Raw genomic sequence first — 24,679 nt, forward strand, 5'->3', positions numbered from 1 at the left:
CTAAGGCTTTCCTCTGTAGGAACGTTAAATTACATCTATTTTTATTTCTCTGAGTAGAAGCTAGTTTCTTCTTTCTGTACATTTCATATATATCATTTTCTACTAACTTTGAAAATGTATCTAACAATGGATGCTGTATAGGTATATATGTACTATTTCGACGAAACCCTTCATATTCCATACTGTTCTCTGACTGACTTCTATACTCTAATCATAACTGCACATTTCATGTGAACATTTTCACATCTAACACAGAGTCTGTAACCTCACTGTCACAAGTTGGAATGAAACTGAGTTCTTTGTTTAGTAATTCTTCCTCAAATCTACTAATAATTCTATCAGATAGATTAATAACTAGGGATGATCGACTTTCTCCCACATCTTTTTGAGTGTGTGACCTATTGGTTCCTCCCCCGACCCCTTCCGTTTGTATCTGCCCCTGCTCCTCGACCTCTGTCTCCCAGTGAACTGTTTGATGGCTATCGGGAAAGGAGCCTGCAGGACACATCTCCCAACATCCCTAGTTGCGGTTGAACACCTATCAGTTTGAACCTTTTTTCTCACCACTACACTATCACTTACATCAGTTTCTTCGAGCGCACTTGTAATCAATACAGTACACTCCATCCCAGTATCAGGTATATTGACAACATCTGATGACACACTCCCATTATTTTGAACATTCACTGTCTCACTGTTATCTGAAACATTCTCTCGGTCTAAACTATTATTGGCATCAACAGTATTAACGTTTGGCAGTAAACACGAAGTAGTATTATTACTACTTCCATCTTCATGCCTTCTTTTTCTTTCAGAAGATACATTTACACTTCTATGTTGCGAACTATTCACATTTATATCAGAACTATTAACATTATTAATACCATTATTAACATTACTAACATTATTGTATCTCGGCCATGTGAAGACATGGCCGTTTTTGAAATCTTTAATGTCCCTTAAAAGCTTGTTCCGTTTTTGTTCTAATAAACGTTTCTCATAAATGTGTACATTGTCCATCATTCTCTCTAATCCACATTCCGTTTTAGGGCTTTTAAATCTAGACACAATCATATTATAATGTTTATTAACACTGTCACGTAGGGACTCTTCCTCTGCCCCATGAAACTCATTTAAGAGTTTCATATAATTGTAGCTTAAGTCAAGGTTTAGGCGTTGCCATTTAAGCAGCAATTCAGGGTGCAAGCTACCTGATGTTGGCATCTTAAGCACACGGAGTCCACGTGGAACAACTTGCTTAATGATGCAGGCTTCAAAATGCTGACGTTGAAGTTGTAACCTTTTCAACTTCAAAAGTTCCATTTCCAATCGAGTTAACTCTGTATTTAGTCCAGTAATGTCGCCAATGTCCTCACCGTTAGGGTCTTGTTCGGTTTCTACTTCAAACGAAAGCAACTGGTTCTCAAGACCTGCAACACACTCCACGAAACGCGCAGACTTCCGACCATGCGTAACTACGTCTTCCGGTCTATATGGTAATTCTACCAAAGTGTCTCTAATGCTTTCTGCCATCTCCCTGGGGCGGTACTTACAAAAATGAAGTAAAATAGTAAAAACAAAAACCGCACACAGGATAAACGCTCCTGCACGAATAATAAAACTATAATAGTCACTTGAACAAACGTTTGTCATGCAGGTGCGAAGATGAATAAAGCAATTCAGTTCAAATAAAAGTCTCACAAATAAGAGCAGTTGATAACTGTATATCCAAGGTTTCAAAACGATCTCCTGTAAGACTTCTTAAGCTGTATATAAATCCCAAAAGCGATCCAAAAATGCTATATCAACGTAAATATTCAATAAAATAGGATTTTAATTATTTGCAAATAGATAAGTAAGCGCTTTCACCAACAGGCTTTGTCAAACTTTAAACAGTCAAATGCACCATCACTACAAGTTTAAATAGTATACAGCCTACTCCTGATAGGTTAATTAAACAGGCAAATTATTCAATTGAGCTTTAAAGATGCACCAAGCACAAAAGGCATCTGTGTTCTTACATCTCACTAGTGAAGCTTATACATATATTCTAAACTGTTAACCAGTCTTGATCTATCAGTGTTCTAAGTACATACATATATACGTACAATACATAAAATATCTGTATATGGAAAATTTAGCATACTCAATAGACTAGCATCTAAAAAATCTAAAAACATGTTATAAATATACATATAATCATATGTTTATAATATATAAATACACATAAATATATGCTAAAAACGCATTCCATTATGTTAGTAAGCGTAGTAAATAATTACCTAAACTCTAAAATCATACCTTTTGAACACTCTGATAAGAATCCAGATAACATGAATTTCAGCACAGTCAAAAATATATATATATATATATCAAACAGAATAAATATACTAATACAAATATATAGCATATATACGCCAAAAAGATAAAATATATTGTCATGGATAAATATATTATGACAATTACCTAACTACAAAACAACAAAGCACTGGGTGTTACTACCTACCTTAATTCAAACTAGTTAATGGTGTGTGGGCTTCCTTAATCTCCTCTTACGTAATAGTGGTTGGATCTGCACTTTATCATTAAGCCCAGGAAACTTATCTGCTCTTAACCGTATAATCCAGCGCGTTTCACATTCCTGTAAATAGTTATCAACTTCACCCCCTCTAAGACCAGGTTTAATATGCTGTAATACTCTAAATCCAAAATAATGTGTAGCTCCCATGTTAATCACATGTTTAGCTAAAGCATAATTCAACGACCCTATCCGTATATGGTACAGATGATCTCTCATACGTTCTCTTAGCTGTCTATAAGTCTTACCTATGTAAAACGCAGGACACTGGACACACTTAGCTAAATAAACAACATGGGTACTCCTACAATCAGTTCTAGTCCTAAAATTATATTCAATGTGCGTTACCGGATGTACAAACTTCATATCACTATCAATATACGCACACTGATTACAATTCTGGCATGGACGTGTGTTAAACACAGCAGTGTCATTAACAATCTTCTCCATAGTTGATTTATAACATAATTTACGCCTTAAATTAGGTTTATTCTTATATATAAATCTAGGAATGTCACCTACTAACTCATTTAATTCCTCATCTAACCTAATAATTTCCCAATGTTTTTCTATAATTCCTTCAATTTCCTTAACGTCCCTCGTATAGTATAGAGTCATTCCCATTTTTTTTGTTCATTGTCTCTACTAAATGACGACTCAAACTCTCCGCTATATTGTTCAGAAAAGTACGGACGTGCCTTATTACCCCTCATCTCATTCACTGTAGCAATAGTTCTATCTGTATCTCTGCTTCTATACTGTCTATACAAAAGCCTGTTCTTCAAATCCAATACTTCCTGTGTGTACCCTGTGTTGGTGGGGTTTAGTCTCGAGGCCCTCATCAGTTGTCCCTTAATCACATTCCTAAACACGAAATCAGGATGCATATTACGCCTATGTAAAAGCGTATTTCTATAACATGGTTTCCTATACACATTCGTGTTCAGTAGGCCACTATCTAACCTCATTATATTAACATCTAAAAAGGAAATACTGTTTAAGGAATAATTCAAAGTGAATTTAAGGAAATCTGTAAATTCATTCATTCTTTCCACAAAATGCAACAACGACAGCTCATCCCCTCTCCACAGAATAAAAAGATCATCAACAAATCTTCTAAAAAAGCCAACATTGTTTTGAAAATCTAAGTCTGTAAGCAAAAACTCTCCTTCCCAGTCGGCCATAACCAGGTTGGCGTAGCTATTGGCACATGAAGTGCCCATAGCTACGCCATCCTTCTGTGTATATATTTTACCATTAAAAATAAAAACATTATTTTGTAATATGATCTCCAAAAATAAAGCTATCAAATCTATGATTTCTTCTCTTAAATCACTATTATTTCTTAAATATCTTTGTATTCTCAATATTCCTTCTTCATTGGGTATCACCGTAAAGAGGCTAACCACATCCAAAGTTACCATAATATATTGCTCATGCTCACTCAATGTCCTAGTGTACTCATACAATTCAATGAGAAACTCTTTACTATCTTTAAGTGTGTATGGGTTAGCATCCACAACAGGCCTAACATGATGCTCTACAAACAAAGAAAATGGCTCAGTGAGCCATCTTTGCCCTGCTACTATCGGACGCATGGGTGGTTTTATCATAGACTTATGAACTTTAGGTAGACCATGGATTATAGGTATGAGGGGATTTAAAACTTTCAAAAACTTATACAAATTGTCAGAAATAATACAACTCTTGGATAAATCCTCTAGTGTGTCATGCACATGAAAAATCTTAACACCTACATCATCCATACATATTACGCCATAAAACAATTCATCACCCAACATCTCTTCCATACTCAAAATATAATCATTATTATTCATTATAACTACTGGGCCACCTTTATCTGATGGTCTAATAATGATTGATTCATCTTTACGTAGATTTTCTAAGGCTTTCCTCTGTAGGAACGTTAAATTACATCTATTTTTATTTCTCTGAGTAGAAGCTAGTTTCTTCTTTCTGTACATTTCATATATATCATTTTCTACTAACTTTGAATATATATATATTCTGATCTTGGATGATATACAGTGGTCACATTTAAATGTATGTTAATCTAATTTTAATTAATTTAAATTAAATTAATCTGTACATCAGAGATTAACAGTGTATAGCCCAGGGCCTTTTTAAGTCTAGATATGATTCCTAATGTTATTTTAAGGAGTATATGTAGGCTTAGGCTTGGATGGTCAAGCATTTACAGGCTGCCTATGTCTGTTAGAGACATAGGTGCCAGAGCAATGGTAAATTTCCAGTACCCCATCAATGGGCCATGTTATGCTTGAAATGAGTTAGGGAAAATTTCTGCTTCACATTGATGGGAAGCCTGTTGCAGTTACCTGTTCTTCCAACATGTCCTATTTGTGTCTTATTTTGTGGACATGCAATAGATCCATCAGCATAGAATCCAAGGATGCCTTGTAGGCCAAGCATAAATCACCACTCAGCTGCCTGTAGGAAATGGAGTTCTGGCATAGGGCTTTGAGGTTGTCCACATAGGACATGTTGTTTACAACTTGTATTCTTTTTTTGTGAGGAACCTCTGTGGACAGTCCAGTTGTTACATGTGCCTGGTCAGGTACGTACCAAAAGGACATTGTACTGAATAACTGGTGTGATGATGGTCAAGTACAGTGGAATTATGACAGCTTTGGACCTAGATGCCATACTGTTACTTATAAGTTGCTCAACACAGTATGATTTCCTTATACCCATAGACACATAATGGTCAAAGGCCAGGTTACTGTCTACATGTGTTTTTGACAGTGGCTCTGGCTCCAGGAGGGTATTTTCATCTTCAGGATATTTTTTTGTTTGCACCTAGTTTACAATGGTCTGCAAACTTGGTCAGCCAAATGTCCTTGTTGTTGGCCTTGACTTCAGAGAAGTAGATGCCAAAAAGGAGAAGACCCTATATGGAGTCCTAAAGGATTCCACTAGTGAACAGTCACTTTGTGGAGATGGACTCCCTTATCTTAACTTCTTGGGTCCTATCTGTGATCCAGCTGGCCATCCAGCAGGTAGCATAAGGGTTTATACCTAATTTCATGAGCTTGTCTGCAATACCTGACTAGGGTATTGTGTTGAAAGCCTTTTACAGGTCAAGGTAGGCAGTATGTACTATTTGCCCTTGTTAATTGCTTTGGGAACCTTCTCAAAGAAGTCCAAAAGGTTGAGTAGGCATGACCTTCCCTTGATGAAAGCAAAATGGATTGTATCCAGTGTCTGAAAGTTTTCTATGTCATTGTTTATCATTTCCAGATAATTCTCTTAAAACCCATATTATTCCATGTATAGCAGAAGTAGGTCATTTGTGTCATTTTGGATACATTCAATTTTTATGACTGTGTATGATTTTATGTAGAAGGCTGATGGGTTTAAATTGTTTAAATCAGATTTAGCTTTCATTCTTTGTCAGATACCACAGCTTGCTACCGTAGGTCAGGTATGTGTGCTCACACATTAGCATTGTGATTGAAAGGGGGTGAATAAAATACTTCTCGTAAATGAGTAGGAAAAGTGCCAGGTATGTTGTCTTGGCTTCGTGGGGAGGTAGTCACAGAAGGTATAAGCGAGGAAAGTGATATTTTTAGATCTCTTTCAGATGTTATTTAGAAGCCAGTCAAGCATGGCATTTTTACTAGTTGAGGAATTTTGTCTACTGATAAATGTAATTAGATGACTACATTTTTTTTGTGAGAGAAAGTACTTAACCTGGGTATTTTAGTTCCAAAACATGAATGTTAAAGTCTACTACAGTTACTTTGTTGCCTGTATTAGCAACTGCAAAAATGTCCAAAGTGGTGTTTTCAAAACATTTAAAACATGAGCAGACACATACAACAGTTATAAGCTACTTTATGAGGTTATTTATGAGTTTTTGTGGTGCATGTCAGTTTGGGGATTATTCACTGAGAGAGAGAGAGAGAGAGAGAGAGAGCACTATATATATGTATATCTATATGTATATCTATATTTATATCTCTCTATGTATAAATATATATACGTAGCTATCGATATAGACATAGTTATTTATAAGGTATATTAGCTACTACATAAATTCAGTACTATAAGGTTTTACATTAGAAGTTCATTGTATATAACTGTACAGCTTTAGCAACTTACTGAGTAAGCTGAAATAAAAGACTCCAGGGGCTTGCAGAACTTTGACACACTGTGTGTTGTCTGTCTGTCCCTCTGACTACCCATGTATTTTCCAAAACTTTAACTAGGAAGATCTCAGTATGGTTAAAATGTACTACTTTATATTTATAAAAAAGTTATTTTTATGTATTAATATGATTCAGTATTAGCTGCCATGCTTATTATTTAAAAAATCTTAAAAGTGAATGTGTAACAGAGCCCTTCAATGTGAATCAGCATGGAAGATGGACTTTGTAAGACTCTAGATATGGAAAAGTCCTCATAGTGAGAGTACTTTTGAGTGGTATGATTCCTTTCCTGAAATTATCTACTTTGCACCCAGTGTTTTCTGAGATAATTGAGGAACTCAGTCCCCAGTGTCCAAAATAGCATTAAACAGGCATCAGAAAAATGACTGACTGAATGAGTGAATAAATTACATTAACATTATGCAAATGTTATGTTGTTTTTCAGTTATTCAAGTTCCCAAGCTATATACGGGATAAAAACATTTTCTCTGAATGCCCAATACACTTGCAGAAACTTTGAAATAGTCATCATAAGAGAATCTTTTCCCATAGGAAAATGAACTTTTTCAGGAAACAAAATAACTAAACTGAGAATACCGTTCTACCTTTATAATGTACATACACAAAAATACACACAAACCCTAACACATGCATGCACGATGGCACACACCGAAAAAAAATTTCAGATGAAGAAATTACAAGCCATGATTGCACTCTCTGGAGCTCTATTAGTTAAATACAGGTTTTAATGTTTAAAACTTTCTGAATTTGTGTACCTCATTTAACCAGTTAATTCCTACTATGCATGCATCTCTATGTATTCACTTAACATTCTCCATTAGAAATTTGCAAGTTTGAATCTGTTTTTCAATTTTGAAACATTCTATATTTATTTATGTGATTTTTCAAAAGGCATGTCCATATACCAAGCCCTCTACAAACTCAATTTTTTATGCAATTCAAGTGATTCATTATTTCTGTGGTCAGCCTAAGAAGTGTACATTTAAGTCAGTAATTACTTTTTTGGTAAGTCCTTTTGTGTGACTTGGCAAAGATGTATATTGGGTCATTGTGGAAAGTCTCAAGGTTTGAGCCCATGGTTATGTATGCAGAAGTTTAATTCAGTTACATGAATGTGTTGCAAGGTTCTGATAACATTTTACAGAAATGGCATGGGCTGTATGCAAGGCAGATATCATGATTTCCCCTGAGGCAATACCAATGGATTCATGCTCTAAAAAGAGTACCTGTTGCACCCAGAACTAAAACGGAGCCAAGGACTAAAGTGCATTGTAGCTAAGGGAGTCATAATGAAACAATGCTGATCTGACTGCATGAATAAATTATATGGTAACAGTCATAGGTTCATAGGTTCATAGGTTCATACTAGGCTATCTGCCCGAGGGCATTTACAAGCCTAGCCCATAGTTTTGTGGCTTACGCCACCCCTTTAGTTTGGAGAAACTATGCCCATTATTTTGCTGTGCCTCTGTCGAGCAGTGACACTGAGGTAACCCCTGGGGTATATCTGCGATCTCCCATCCATTGGTCAAGATTCCTCTTGAACAAGGCCAGTGAGGTGCTCTGCCTCACATATACCGGGATTTTGTTCCACAGCATAGGGAGTCTTTGGGTGATGAATCTATCCCTCCAGCATGTCCTATTAATAACCGTGTCGAGGTTTAAGTCTTCCGCCCTTGTGGCTCTGAGGGATCTAGATTTTTTGAGATGAAGCATGTTCATCAAATCTGGGTTTGACATGGCCATGAAGATTAAAATCAGGTAACTGAAGAAGTATTAGCAACTATGCTTAATATTACATTTTCTCTATGCTTGATACTAACCAAAGGTCCTGGCAAAATAAATTAGATGAAGTTAGTGTCACATTATGTATACTTATTGTACCTCTTAACAAATACAGATTTCTGGGGTTGTCATTTTGAGTTTCTTTGGTGCCTGAAGTCTTCCAGAGAATAGTTGAAAGAATATGTGGTGTACTCAACATCACAGATGATATTTTAGTCTAAGATGCTATAAAGCAAAAACATGATGAACATCCAGTAAATTTCTTTATAGACAGACAGAAAGGCTTAAATATAAATAAAAGCAATTGGTAAGTCTTGTTTGTCTTCAGAATAGCTTTACTTTAATGCTAACTACATTAAAGCAGATGTAAACATACAAACGTCTGAAGCTAAATCATCTTATGTGTTTCATAGACTTTGCAGAATATCTTTGCAAGTTCACATTTAACGTATCTTATTACTCCAGCATTTAATAGTGATGTAGCATTTTGGTCAACATCTGGAGAGAAAAGCTTTGAAATACGCAAACATCTGGTCACTAAAGGACCTACGTAAAGATTCTATGATGTGCCTGCAGATAGAAACAAATAAAAAGGCTTTCAGTGAATAGCTTATGGGCTAAGAGCTTTTACTGAAACTTAACATGCTATACTCTGGTTGAGAAAGATAGCTTAGCCATAATCTTGTGATGTCAAATATTTCATGCCTGTACATCAACAATTTCATAGCTATATGTCTGATAAAATAGCAACAATGGGAAAAAAGTACATTTAAAGAAGGATTCGCATGAAGCACCTGCAAGACATCAGAGAATAGCATTATCCATGCCAGTTCTGCGCAAATGTGGCAATCTATTGTATATAACTAATATACTACTTAACTTATGTCATCTCTACATAAGTGTAAAGAAGATTTGTTTTGAGAAAGATCTAGAGGTATTGTAGATTGCTTCTTCCTCCAATGTCTTTTTTATGTTAGAAGACCAGGTAATGCTAGGTCACTTCATTTTCCTATGTAAGCATGCTTCCATGTATTCAAGGCTTACTATTTATTTATTTAACATTTGTTTATTGAAAAAGTCCAACTTGGAATGAGCCAATTTTCAGTGGATGCTCGGGGATAAATTCTCCAGAAGTGTCATTATTCTTACATAGTTGCATAAAGGAATACAGTAGCATGAGCAGTGTAAAGAAAGGGTTCATGATGTCAGCATGAGCAGTGTAAAGAAAGGGTTCATGATGTCAGCATGAGCAGTGTAAAGAAAGGGTTCATGATGTCATGTATTGGCCTTGTATGCCTAAACAGATGAACACATGTTTCAAAACTGTGAATTATGTAGAGTATTCAGAAATCACAACCAAAAAAGAAGTGATACCTCAGGACATTCCATCTTTACCTTGGGTGAAAGCAGGATGTGGCTTGTTTCAATTCAAAATGTTGTACATTTTCCTGTATATAGATGACTATTCTACATTTCTAGAACTAGTGCAGTTACATGATGCAACAAGTCAGTTTGTTGCTAATTTGTTCTAATTGATGTTTGTAAGACATAGAATTTGTAAACAAGTCATATCAGACAGTGGTTCTCAATCTGTTAGCCAGGCATTTCAAACCTTTAAAAGTCAGTGTGACTTGAAACATATTACCTTAATTCTCAGGTATCCTGAAAGCACTGGGCAATGTAAACATATGCTTCAAGCAATGAAAAATGTCATCCAGCAGGAGGATGCTCTGACTCACATAACTGTTCCTTCAATCTGTTGATGTATCTCCAAAACACTTACTAACAGGTAAATGATTAAAGCCCACATTACCTACTTAATTTATACCAATTGTGCTTGACAGCAATCAAGCTGGTATGGAATTGCTACAAGAAAGTCAGTATAAATTGTATTATAGGGTTAAACATGTCCATTTCAGTAAGTCAACGTAGCACAACATTGGCTTTCAAAACAGCAATACCAGAACATAGATCACTCAAATAGTCCATCGTACATACCATCAAGTGGTACAATATTCACAATGTCTCTCTCTGAGCAGGCAACACAGTATTCCTGTTGTGCAAAAGTGAATAGAAACTTGTGTTTCAGATAGACCGTCCCTGAGGTATAGGAATATGCCCTTTTCATGTGAAATGTGCAATCTCGGAGTTAGTATATGTAATTAGTGGGGTTTGGGGGTGCAGGGAACCTGCCCCTGCAAAAATTAATGTTATCTGGATGGGTTTCTTTTCATTTTTGTATAGCAGGAATACTGTTTTGTCTGCTGTGAGACGTTGTCAGTATTGTGCATCTGAATATTATGTACACAGTCATGTGAGTAGCTGAAGTTTCTTTCTCACTCTTTTGAAAGTCGATGTTGTGGTATGTCAAGCGTTCTAAAATATAAAATATATGTTATGTTAATACAAGCTTGTTTTGCGAACTGTGCTATAAAGCTGAAACTTGTATTAAAGGGTAATTACTTTGTTTTGATACATGAGGGATGTGTAAAAGAGTAATTGCTTTTGATATGTGATCCTGCAGATGAAACTGTTGGAATAATTTTATTTCACAATTGCAGGGCCAGTTGTTCTTCAAGTGAGCCTTTAAGGAATTTTTTGAAGTCAAAGTTATTAAGAATGGAAATAGTGCAGAATGGCAGTTTGTTCCGTAGTTAGGATATATGACAAATAAGTAAAGGAGGCAAGTAGAAATGCACTTGCTGTTATTTAAATACCAATTTTGAGGAATTATTTCATCCTGTATATTTATTTATTTATTTGCCTGAGTTTCTGTACTGGGATAGGGCTCTGATTGACAATGCCAATTTTAGACTCATCCTGGTTTGTTGAAAAAACAGCTCATGATAAGAAGTGTACAATATTTACAAAGTAATGAAGACAAAGGTTGCACTCAGTAACAAACAATGCTGTGGTACAGAGAGGGCTGGATCCTGGATTCACTCCCATGCACTCAGCACATTGGGCAACAAGTACCCTTCAACACTCATTTCCTTAGCAGGTATGGGTTTTACAGGATCGGGTTGCTAGCCCAAGATCCAACCCTCCTCACACCTAGGGCCAATTTAGAATGCCTAATCCATCTACTGCAAGTGTTTGGAATGTGAGAAGAAACTAGAGCACCCAGAAGAAAGCCGCATGAACACAGGGAGAACATGCAGACTTCACACAGAGGGCACGCCAGCCGAGAAGGGAGACAGAGAACCTCTTGCTGTGAGGCAACAATGCTAACCACTATACCACTGTGCCATCCACAGAGAGGCAGTTTGCCTAATTTTATGTGGGCTTTGATTACAGAGTGCTTTATGAATAACTCAAAGTTTAGCTGATTTTACATAACCTGTCTATAAATTTTTGTAGGAGAGGGTTCCTCAACTTTGATGGAATCGAGCAAAGTGACAAGGAGCGAGTTTGCATGAGATGAAATATTGTCTGATGAATTGCCATTGTTGATTATAAGAGCAGGAATGGTTTAGGGGAGAAAAAGCATAGCCATAATTTGATAGGCATTTTGGTGAAGTCCCATCTTGTTTATCCAGTTTTAGATGGAAGTAAATAATATTGCTTACTCACCTGTGAACTGTAGTAGCTTTGATTTCTCAAAATTATCTGAGCTGCCAAAGAAGTATTTGGTAAAGAGGAATATGATTATGGAAAGTGACAACATCAGCCAAGAAGATGACATAAGTTTTTTAGCTGTCTGTTAGGGGGAGGAGAACATATAACCTAGCTTAGGGTGGGGGATGGCTGTGACAAGCAAAGGGTCTAGGGCTAAACCATTCATGCTTTGAGCCACCAACATTTTTAAGGGCACACTTGTACCAAATGAGCATGTATTGCATTCTAGAGGGATGGTTAGTGGAAGATGACGTTCAATGCATTGCTATATGTATTTGAAAAAAAAAACAAATAATGATGTCATTGTCGTGTGACATAGAGGAGTCCAGGGCTATCATGAGCCAAATGTCTTATAATTCCCAGATGATATGAAAATATATGTTGTCATTTTAGGTATATTTAAGTAACATTCTTGGGTGTATAACAGTCAAAGAAGTAGCATTCCTATATTTTGTATCTGATACCTTCTTAGCTGTATGCAGTTCCAAGACACACAGATAGTGAGGAACAGCAACATCAAACTCTGAAAAATAGGTACAGACAAAAGCAGTACTGCTCAAAAGATGAGGAGACACAACAGCTTACCTAGGGCAATGAGGCAAGAAACATAGGCTGCACATAAGTGAAAGATGAAGCACTAACTTAACCTACTTGAGTTTTATCACAAACAACTGCAAACTGTATTCTGCAGTAAGAATAATTATATGTGTGTGTTATTTGTCTTCCTTCTGGTTTTACTTTACAAATTATTATTTTATTGGTAGTGTTTGGGATGTAACCAAACAGAAACAGTATTCCGACAGCATGTCTCTTATTTAAATAAACTGCTATTTTTTCACAGGACAATGTAAAAGAAGATCATATCTAGCAATAAACTACGAGAAACAACAGGCAACATCTGCCGATTATATTCTGCCTTATGACAACTAAAACCCAATACAAGTTTACTCTTAAAATTGTGGCTGGCATTTCATTTAGTTAGTTAGTTACTTACTTACTTAGCTAATTAGTTACCTGAATTTGTTAACTAGGGTAGAATGCAGATCTCTTGCACCATATTCAGGATCAGCCTGGGAGAAGACTCAGTATAAAATGTTTAAAATACATAGAGGAGATATGTTTGATAAAAAAATGCATATTTCAGTGAAAAGAATATTAGAGAGTAAATTGCATTCTGCTTAACTGTTATTATTGTGGAGATTATATAGCTGGAGAGAAAAGGGGTTAGTGTAGTAGTACAGATTGCTCAGACAGTATGAAAAGGATGAAGAACATGTACACTATATACAGGTTCAAAAAACAGGGTGGCATTTTTGAAAGTGACATTTTTGAAAAGATGCATGTAGATCCATGTGAGTTGACTGATGGGTTTTGTGGGAATGTAAGAAAGAAAGTCTTTGCTACTATTTCAGGTGATGCTCCCTGATAAGAAGCATTTTCGGGCAGATTCTTTGAACAGATGCTGATTGAGATCAGGGAAGGCCTTACCTGATTTGAGGAACAAGTAAGAAGAAGCTGTACTCAGAGCTGTGAAGTTTGGTCATTGGAGTTGACAGAGAAGTTATATTGGTGGGGATGTTGTCTGAGGTGGTACTGACAAGTGCGAGGGTAGAGCCCACTGTAAAAAAACATAACTGATTCTTGTTTGATGATTTTGTAGAAAACAGACCCCATTATTACTTTAGTTATGCCTGAAATATGTAGCCATTGTGCTTCATTGAGCCCATGGCAGTAGGTCTTTCTTTTGGGAGAAAGTGTAACAAATCTGCAGATATTGACTTTTACAAAGATGAGAGACTTTTGTTCAAAGCAGTGACAATACGGGGAGACCATATACTAACTGATAAAAGTATGCCTTTGCCAACAGTATTCCTGCCTTCAGGGGAAAGAAAATGAGATATTTATCTGAGCCAAAACAATTAAGTTGATTTTTGCTTCTGTACTGTTAATTTGGTATTGAAAAGTTAGTTGTTGCTCTAGCCAGCTTCTTGCATATTTGCCTGAACATAACAGCAAACATAGTAATTAATTCATCAGAGCAATACTATTAACATCTAATCTGACAAACCACATACTGCACTCAGAAAGTGAAGGAAGAAACACGTAGGACATATATGACTTCATTCACAATAATAAAATATCTTTATTGTTCTTAAGTAAACATACATTGATATCCCCAGTTTTTAGTTAGCTCTGCAGAGGATTATTTTTTTAAGAGGAAACATCTTTATTTAATTATAACTTACAACATAAGCAAACATCTTTGTTGAATTATAACTTATGGCATAGGCAATCATACATTTATAAAATGAAAACAAATCATATTGATATATTTTCAGTTGCAAACATTATACATCACTTATATACAGATAGCTTATTTAATTCCATCATGCCCTTAAACTTTATTCCTTCTCCAAAACATTATTCTGTATGTATTGTTCAATTCCCATCTTTTCCTATGTAATTTGTTCCTACCCTTTTCTAAAAATCCCACTTCCAGTTCTTTTATCTGTGTTACTATATTCACTATTTCTAGTACAGTTGGGTTAGACATTAACTTTTCTAGTAACTGCTTTTTTGGCAGCCACAAGAATTAAACTCAGCAAGGTCTTACTACGTCTAGGTAATTCCGGTTCTGTGTCACTGCTCAAAAAAGCAGTTCTACAGTTACACCAATTTATTCACCCAGTATTTCTGACAGAGTAGTGTTCAGGGAATTTTTGAAGTCTTCCAACTCATTACACTCCCAAAAATATGTTCCTAGTTAAGTTTTTCTCCCCCATCACACATCCAACATTTGCAATCTACCTGAAAAAAAATCTCTGGACTCTACTAGGGGTATAAAAATACCTATGCAAACACCTCCAAGCAAAGATACTAAATCTTCTAGAGTTTGTTCATAGGTGGGAGCCATCCATATATCCTCCCATTGTTTCTTTTGAGAATTCCCAATCCTTTCTAACTTTCTCTAATTGATTCCTTTACTAGTCGTGTAGTATTGTATATGCCCTACTAATTATCCATTTTTTAACAGCAGCTTCTGTTGTATATTCTACTAAAAACTCTGCCAGTGCTGGTTTTTTACTTAGGCTCCCCGATTCCTTTTCTCTTTGCCTATACTCCGATACCAATCCTTGAAGGGGTAAGCAATCTCTAGCCTGCAGTCCAAATTAATTCTTGGCCTCTTCTCATTTTATTACCTTTGCCTCTCTAATTATTTGCTCCCAGACCCTTGGCTCCTTTTCCAGTTTTCTCAAGTAAATTGCAGCCCTGTCTTGCCTATTATCTGTACCCCTAAATGCAGTCATCCCTATCAGCAGAATCTCCTTTTTCATTCCCATGTTGGCTCAGTTCTTAGAACACTTCCTGCTACTTCATGAATAAAATATTCTGTATGGTTATTGTTATTCTCCTAAAGGATCTGCATCCAAAATCCCAGTGTGCCCTTGCGTCTTGAGATTTCCCCATTTCATCAGCATCCTTTTTCGCTTTGAATTATAACATTCTGCTTGTACTATGTGTAGGAGCCTTAGCTGTATAGCTCCGAGGAAGACTGATCCCATAATACATTGCATCTACCATACATTGCTTGTGAACAGATTGACTAGACTGGTATGTAACGTACCATTCTAGTTGGCAGCAGACCAGTTTTTTTTATCTAATTTAAACTAAAAATTACCAGCAGATGTCCTGTGTCAGAAGTATATTATTATTTTTTAAACAGTTTTGATTCATTACTTTGTAATGCTGAGATATACTATATACTGGTCGTGTTATGTTAATAGGTTTGTGTCAGTTATACATATAACTAGAGCAGTTGATCAGGCTAGCTGGGAGCAGTACATTTTTGTAGAGACTTCCCACAGTATTACTAGTCAATACTTCATGTGGCACTCATAGCTTTAGCAGACTTAACTAATATTTGTTAGCTTCTTGCTTATAAAAATCATTAGCAAGAATGTAGGTTAGGCAGGACACTACTATAGTATTTGAAGGTTCACAAAAACATCTTGCACCTTATTGTATTTTGTTTCTTATAGTTGATGAACCATTGATAGCTAATTCTGACTGGGGCACAACATGAGGACTCATACATCTGAGGGTTATGTGAAATATGTGGACACACCCCTTTTACACAGTGTCACAGTTTCTGTTATGGTCCAGCCTTTGCAGGAGTGTACCAATATGAAAAATATATTGTGGCTAGCCACATGACATGTGCTTGATTGGTATTTGGGTCATTTGTAGTTGTAGGTAAGACAGTATCCTCTACATAACTTATGGATAGCTTCTTTCAAAATAATGTCATGAATATGCTCTAGACTTCTAAAACCTGTGTCTCCGTTAGAGATTTTCTCCATTTAAACATTTTATTGTGGTTGTAAGACTGTGGAGTATACAGATGGGAGCAATGTTACTTATCATCGTGCTTTAACAGTCCTGTAGCCAACAAGCAAGATACTCAGTTTTAAATATTTTATTGCAACAGTTCACAGAGCTTCAGCATATATAGTATCGGCAACAAGTGAATATGTTTAAATTCTGTGTTGATATGTGGTGACTAGAGAAAAGAACTATGTCATAAGAGTTAATACTATGTTGATTAGTTCAAAGTATATGACATCGTTGGATAAAACAAACATGATGCCAACTTTCATCACAGCTTTGGTGGGTGTATAATAAGAGGTAGATGCTGATGTGATATCTCCATTCTGAACATGAAATAATGAGACTTGCAGTCCTGCCATGTTCTAGGTGCCTTTAGGTATAGACAGGTGACTTATCTAAAAACTGAGGCATATTGTAGACTCTCTTGCTGTGTACAACAAAGGCAGCTAAGCAGTTCCAATTAAAATTAACTTGATTAAATTTGGCATAGGCAAAAATGTCTTTTACAAGTAAAGGAAAATATGGCAACTAGCACTTAAATAGGATTCCTGTGGTACAGTATATACATAGATATTGCCAAGTATAAGTAGGGAATGTTAGCCAAGGTTACTTACAGAGTGCAAGCAGAGGGTATGTAGATACACTGAGAATGACGAATGTGCTGCTTCTGAGGTATAATGGGAGAGGTGCACTTTGTAGGTAGGGGATTTATTTTATTGTATTGTGGGGTAATTTGGTAGGGTTGGGTTAGTTGTTTGGGGTTAGAATTAAGAATTTACTCTTAGGGTCAGAGGTTTAGGGATATGATTAGGTAGGGGGGTTGAACTAAGGTAAGTGTTGGAATTTTAGAGTTAAAAAGGATCTTTTAGGATTACAGTCCAGTTTTAGTGTTAGGGATGGAGTTTCAATTTCAGGTTATGATTATAGTTTTAGAGTTAGATTCAAGGATTTAGTGTTAGGAATGAAGTTTTATGGTTTGGGAGATGGGTTAAAATTAGTGTTAGGGATAAAATTATAAGGTATTGATGGAATTGCAGATTAGTACACGTAAACTTTTTTTTAAATCCAGTGATTAATGTAAGGATGTCAGTTAAGGACAACATACTATTCTAAATTTAATTAGTGATATAATTATTTCTGTTATAGTGTTAATTAAAACATAGCCTGTTAATAATGGGAAGGTAACTAAAAATTACCTTTTTGACACAAGCAAGTGAATGGACATTACCCGACTCTTTTGCTCTTGAGCTAGAAATGTAAGATATGAGAATGAAAACTTTCATGCAGCTTCATGACAACTGACCTACATATTAGAACCTGATAGTAAAATGCAGACCACATGAAGATGCTTGCACCTACTAGAATATTTACAATACATTGAATTCGACTTTTGAAGCTTTTGCTAGAGTGTTAGTTGTATGCTGGTGGAAAAAAATGTGAAGTGTAGGCATTACACTCTTAAGCAGCACTTTAGAGATATTCTCTTCCATGTAACAAATTAGTAATTGTCTGGCTATTGTTTCCCTAATTTTAATAAATGAAATTATTTCAATGTATGATTACCATGAATTGTTTATATTTCATATGATGGAAGTTTTTATTAATTTCCTTCTATGTGGAGTGCTTTAGGTAGAAACTTGCAGGAGTGACTGTGAAAAAGGTGTTTCTGAAGTGAAATTAATGAGAAACATATTAATAGTGTGCAGTGCATGTATACACACAGAAAAATGTTTTAAATTTTACCTTTCATTTCAAATGATAGCTTCCTCCAAGTGTGTGTTTTGTATCTCTTGGAATTAGATACATCAGAAGCAGATTAAAAACTGCAGAATATACACATATGTTAGTGGTTACCTGAATATCTGTAATGCACTGCTTCTGCTGTTGAAGATTTCAGCCTAGTATGAACTGCATGCTGAAGTAGAAATGAGAAAAAAAAAGATGCTAGTGTTTATCTGAATACCTGTGATACACTACTTCAACTGTTGAAGATGTCAGTCTAGTGTAAACTGCATGCTGAAGTAGAAATATGAAGGCTTTAGGCATTGTTAAACTACACCTTTGTGGCATTTCTGATTTTGTATGACAGTGTTATTGGTTGCTGGTTCCCCAACATTATTGAAAAAAAATAAACTGTAAAGAGGATGTTGTTATTTATTTTTGGGGTACACCGATTTTTTAACATTGTTAGTAGGTACTTTTTTGAAATAAGCTAAACAATTCTTTTTTTTTTTTTTTTTCTAAAAAATCTAAAGATAAGTGCCTACCTTTTGAGAAGACTGTTTTTCTTTTGGTTTCCTTATATTGAGTCTTCCAGTCTTAATTTATGATAGAGATATGGTTAAACATGGGAATGAGTATAAAGCCTTGGTACTGAAGAGAATAAGGCAAATGTCCATCTAGCTTAACAGCCTACTTCCAAATGCCCAGAACCCTTTCGACTCACATATCCATGCATGACTGCTTCTTAAAAAAACAAGATTATATACACATACACTATGATAAATAGGCTGTATATTAAATTAATAATGTGAATTTACATCTAGATTTAATATAGTGACCCAAACTACCAACTCCTGCCTTTCAAATTATAACAGAAATACATACTGCAAAAATGCACCCTGACATCTCTAAATATAACACAACAGTGGCAATAAGCAGAAATGTTGTGATCCTCACTGTTACATGTTCTTGCTGTACCACAGTACACCATTCTGATGCAGGGAGCAGTTGATAACATTTTTATGATGAATTCACCTGCAACACAATGCCGATCAGTGGCATGAATGATTCTATAGACACAAACACACACACACAGTATTAAGCACTGCACATAGGATCACACTTATACATTTGTCTCATGTTTAGTTTTATACTATACTAGTGAGTCATGGGACATGCACAGTATTATTAGCCAATCTTAGTAAAAGCACATTAACTATTATTATCCACAGTCACTTATATAATTTATTTGACAAATTTACCACATCTGGTATAGTTGCCCTTGGTGGCCGATGACAGATTTACCCCTCACAGCTAAGGATTTGGACTGTAACAGATCTTTTAACTACATCACTTACAGAACTCATGACAGTTCCTGAAGTTGATTCAGAAGTTTTAGCTTTGTTGTCTTCTCCTTCCTAATGTACTACAACTCCTTTCCAGCCTTCTTCCCTTTTCCAGTTCTTTCTCATTCTTTTATCTTTGACCTTGTCCCTTCTTTCTCTTAGCACTTAATAGCTCTGTTTAGTTGTTGCCCTGTCTGTATTCTTTTCCAGGTCTCTGTGAGTACCAAGTATTTTGTAGTTCTGCATTAAGTTCTTTGTTTTAAATCTTTCCCTACCATCCTTTTCTCTAGAAACCGAAGCTTCCTCTTGAAAAATTCCATTTCTCCTCTAGAGTTCTTAATTTTTCTTCCCTATTTTTGACTTCCACACTTCTATTCCACATAGTTTTTGATGGTCCCTTCCTGTTGTTTTGCTGCATTGTAGTTTCTTCAGTGCTGCATCATTCATGAGTTTTAGTGTTTCCATGTCTACCTCTCCCTTACTCTCTTTTGTTTAGCCTTCTCTTCTGATTATGTCTAGTAAATGACATGTCAGTGTATTTGTAGGTATATACGGGAACTCTCAGCCTCCTTGTTTCCTATTCATTCTCGGTTTTGTCCTGCTTGCTCTTTTTTCCTTGCATTTATTGACCCAGTCATGTATTGTGTTTTTGTATTTCTTGAAGCCTTTTGTTCCTAGGGTATATTTGTATGTTGCAGAATAGATGGAAGATTATTGGTGATATTACCATCCTTGCTGTATTAATTCTCCCAAGCAATGCATAAGTCTTCTCCTTCACTCGCAGAATGTCCTTCACCTTTTTTCCAACTTCCTCTAGGTTTTTCCAGTATTCCCTGCCTCACACTATTCCCAGTATGAAGCCGTAGGCACTGGGGAAACTCTGCATCTTTTATCTCACATAGGTTCATAGGTGTTTACTAGACTAACAACCACAAGGGCCCTTCCAAGCCCAGCCATGCATACCAAATCCCCAGCAAGCTCTAATACCCTTGATAAGTGCAGGCAGGGGCTTGGGAGATGAAACATTTACAAGCTAGGGCATGGGAAATTAACTGTTTACAAACTGTCTGTGTCCATTAGACACATAGGTGCCAAACCAGGGATGAATTTCCTGTTGCCCATCCAACTGTCCAAGTTGCAGTTGAATTGGGATATGGAGAAACTCTGCTGTCCCAGAGAAAGAGTAATCTCTGGGATACATACCTGTTTGTCCAACAGGTCCTCTTTTTATATCACAGCCAAGGTTCAAGTCCTTAGAATGGGTAATTCTGGTGCTATTTGTTTTGCGGATATGCAGAAGGTCCATCAGAGTGTGGCCTGATAATGCCCTGTATATCAGGCACAGATCTCCACTCAAACACCTGTAGGATACAGAATACAGTGAAAGAGCCTTGAGGTGCTCTGCATAGGACATTTTACTTAAGCCCTGTATTCTTTTAGTGAGAAACCTCTGTGGACATTCCAGTTGTCGAATATGAATGGCTAGGTACATACCAAAGGGGGTATTGTACTCAACAATAGGTCTGATGAATGCTGAATATAGTGAAAGAATGACTTCCTTGGATTTAGATGCCATACCTTTGTTTATAAGTTGTGCAGCAGAGAATGATTTCCACATCATCTTCTGCAAGGCAAACAGCACAATCCCACCTTTCTCTTTCTGCATCTCTTCCTCCCTGTACATAAATTCTAATAGGTCCCACCAGTTTTTATTTCTGCCTTTCTTTCCTTCATGAAGTCATTTTACCCTGGTATATCATTTTTGGCAATATCTCATTGAGTCATCCTGTCAAAACAGTTTTGCCCAAGTCCTGTATTCCCTTGAATTCCTTTTCTGTGAGTTTTCACATTTCTCCCTTCCCCGTTTGTAGAATGCTAGGGAAAACCCATCTGGTCCTAAAGCTTTCCTCTCCTTCAGCTTGCACAGGACTTTCCTTATCTCATCCCTTGTCACCTCTACATTCAGATTGTCAGTTTGTTTGTTCTGTAGAATATCCCTCAACATTTCCCTAGTTCCAGTCTGAGTCTTCTCTCCCTACCATTTGTTTGTAAATTGCCCTGTAGTATTCCTTAAAATTTTCTCTGCTTGTCCACTCATATTTTTCATTGCCTTCCATTACCGTTTATACCGCTCTCTCTCTCTTTCTCTTTCTCTCTGTCTGCTTTCTCTTGTAATTCCTGGGTAGCTGATTTCCTTCTGTCTCCCCCAATACCAAGCACTAGCCCCTTTTGTACCACTGTTGAATTTCTTGCCTTGTAATAATTTTACTCTCCAGTTCTATTCTCATTTTATTTTCGCTGATGTGTATTGCATCCCTTCTACTTTCATTTCTTCTGGCTTCCTTATGTACTATCTCCATCTTTCTCACTCTCTCTCTCTCTCCAGCTCCTCAATCACCCTTCTTTCTTTCCTTACCCTTTTTCTTCTGTGCTACTTAGTTTTCCCTGATGGTGACCTTGATCCCATCCCACTGGCACACTTCCAGTTTGCCCTATCATTCCTATTATCTTGTATTGACTTCTTTACTAGTCCTTGCAATGCTTCCTTGTTTCCTGTTTTTTTTTTCATCTATATACAGCCCACCTCCACCCCTGTCTTATTGTTTTTTTCTTTCTGTACAGTCACCTTAAGTTTTAATGCTGCATGATTTGATATGCATCTCTCCTGTCTTTGGATTTCTTCAATAATTTCTACTAGGCTTTCCTTCCCTAGGAACCGGTTTAGCCTACTTGCCTGTACCAAATGCTTCTTGTGAAGCTGTATTCTGTCTTGGTTGAATACCTTTACCTCTGTATATCTAGCCACCCTTCATCTTTCATTCCTTGGCTAGTTCTTACTTCATCTTTTTGTTACATTCTCTACTTCCATACAACCATTTTCTGTTTCTGTGGTGACATTGCTGTTTCCCCCTATTATCTCAGTTCCGCCGTTCCTTGTCTGCCCAGTAAGCACAAAAAGTTCTTATGGAATCCTTCTTCATTCCTGTTTGATGCATGTATGTTTCCAGTTGTCCAGCATGCACCTTCCTTCCTCAATGCTGCATCTACCTATCACCATTTGTATCACTTTTTCTACAATTGTCTGAAGCCATCTATTAAATACATTTGTTACTCCCCTTTTTCTTCCCCCTGCTTCCTTGTCCATTTCTTCCTTTGAGTAGTTGTAACACAGTATATTTTACCTATCTGTTATTTCAGTTTATGTTTCTACTAATAAAACAATGTCTCCCCATCCTGATTAACTTTTCTTATCTTCTTCTTCTCTGATAAGATTTGATGAACCCCTAAAGTTCCAAATAATCATCTAGATTTTCCTTATTGTTTTTGAAGACCCCATCCCTGCTCTCCCATATGCTGCACCCAACAGAGCTCTTTCTCTCTGCCTACCTCCAAGCTGAACATTGTGTTCTTTGACAGCTGCTTATGCTGCGACCCCTCATTCACTTCCATGGCGTCGAGAGCTGTACCTTTTACCTCTTGCATGTGCATGGGTATTGCCTAAACATGGACCTTTGTAAGACTTTCTTCTGTTCCCTTCCAGTGTTTCTCACACTAATACATTGCATGCCAGCCCAATACTGATGTCACAATCTTTTAAATGACAGCATTCCCATTCATTGCTGCCCATTGGTCTAGTGCATTAATACTATTTGTGTGATAGTCCAACCTTTTTTCTTTGCAGATTTACTGCTCATTATCATGTCATTTACCTTACACCATTCCTTTATTTTACATATGTGGCTCATTCTTTACCTTATTGTCCCTGATTCCCTCCCAGAATATTCCTTTTCATGCCTCACCCCAGTAGTTACATCAGCAGTTATTACTTATTTCTTCTTACACTTCAATATTAAATATTTTTACTGCAGTTTATTGCACATCATTAAGTAGTAAACTATATTCACTTACCTTGGAGGCTTGCCTGTAGGGCCCTCTTGACTGCGTTACCCATCATTGCTCTGGGAATTGATTTAGTTCCTCCCATTATTTGCAATGAGTTGATGTTGTGTTCCCAAGGACATTTTTCATAAGGTAAGGATTCATAAGGTAAGGATCTGTTTCATCTAGCGCATCCTTTCTGCCCTGCCCACAGTCACCTGCCTTTCACTGTCCATTCCTTTCACTTATTTATTGCATCTCTCTTTCTGTGGTCACTTTCATTCCTTCTGCAGTCCTACTATCCACCTTTTCAACTCTGAGATTAATCATAATTTTTTTCTATCTGATGTTAGTTCCTCGTTTGTCTAGCAGTTGACTTCTGAATCACCCAAAACATCAGACACACCATCCTTCCATGTCCTTAGAGCTCTCCATTGTCTGTCTCTACGTCTTTCTCTGTAGTTTAGCCAAAATCTCCCTTTGGAGAGGCTTCTTGCACTTCTGTCCCTTTGATATAACTCTTCTAATTGTTTCCCCTCCACCATGTTCTCTCTTTTGTCATCTTCATGTGGTTGCCTTTGTGATTTGTTTATTTTCTGCCAGACTCTTTTACTGGCATGTGACCTCTCTGCACTTCCTAGTCTCATCTTCTTCCCTTGGGGGATTCAGTGTCTGATGTAGCAAATCCTCCCAGTGTCTCTGCATCACCTCTCCCACATCTAAGGTTGCTGTCCCTGTCCATGTCTTGCAGGTGATTCAGAGTTTTAATGCCTGTGTTGTTTTGCTGTCTGTGATACCTTAATTTATTTTATTTATTTATTTATTTTTGTTTACAAGGATATAGCACTGATCAAATTTGATCATCTGAAGGCTCAGTCTGCATTAAAGGTATATCTAAATTATACAGTGTAGTGATATAACACAGCATAAATGTAAATACGTATATATCTATATCATATATATATATATATATATATATATATATATATATATATATATATAAGTGGGTCTATATTAGTTTGCAGAAGTCTACCTTCAGCGAACACCCATTCAGCGACTGCACTTCAACGAAAATTTTGTCAACGATTTGCTGAATTTACCAAGGGCAAATAAGTAGTTGGCCAAATACTCAACTTTGCCCTTTTTTCCAC

General features: G+C 36.5%; 1 protein-coding gene across 2 annotated transcripts in view; it reads left to right on the plus strand.

Moving 5' to 3' along the window:
- PDE9A (phosphodiesterase 9A) overlaps positions 1-24,679 on the plus strand; it is an 851,735-nt gene that overhangs the window by 279,873 nt on the left and 547,183 nt on the right. Inside the window, exon 1 of one of the 2 annotated variants that reach the window (XM_044072229.1) lies at positions 10,278-10,363. The exons of the other annotated variant lie outside the window; for it this stretch is intronic. The gene's annotated coding sequence lies outside the window, so the exon portion shown is untranslated. Of the gene's footprint in view, positions 1-10,277; positions 10,364-24,679 lie in introns of those variants that run through there. 2 annotated transcript variants of the gene reach the window in all.

Source organism: Protopterus annectens, chromosome 5.part0, assembly GCF_019279795.1.
Source record: "Protopterus annectens isolate FY-2018-M chromosome 5.part0, PAN1.0, whole genome shotgun sequence".
Taxonomy (NCBI): domain Eukaryota; kingdom Metazoa; phylum Chordata; order Ceratodontiformes; family Protopteridae; genus Protopterus; species Protopterus annectens.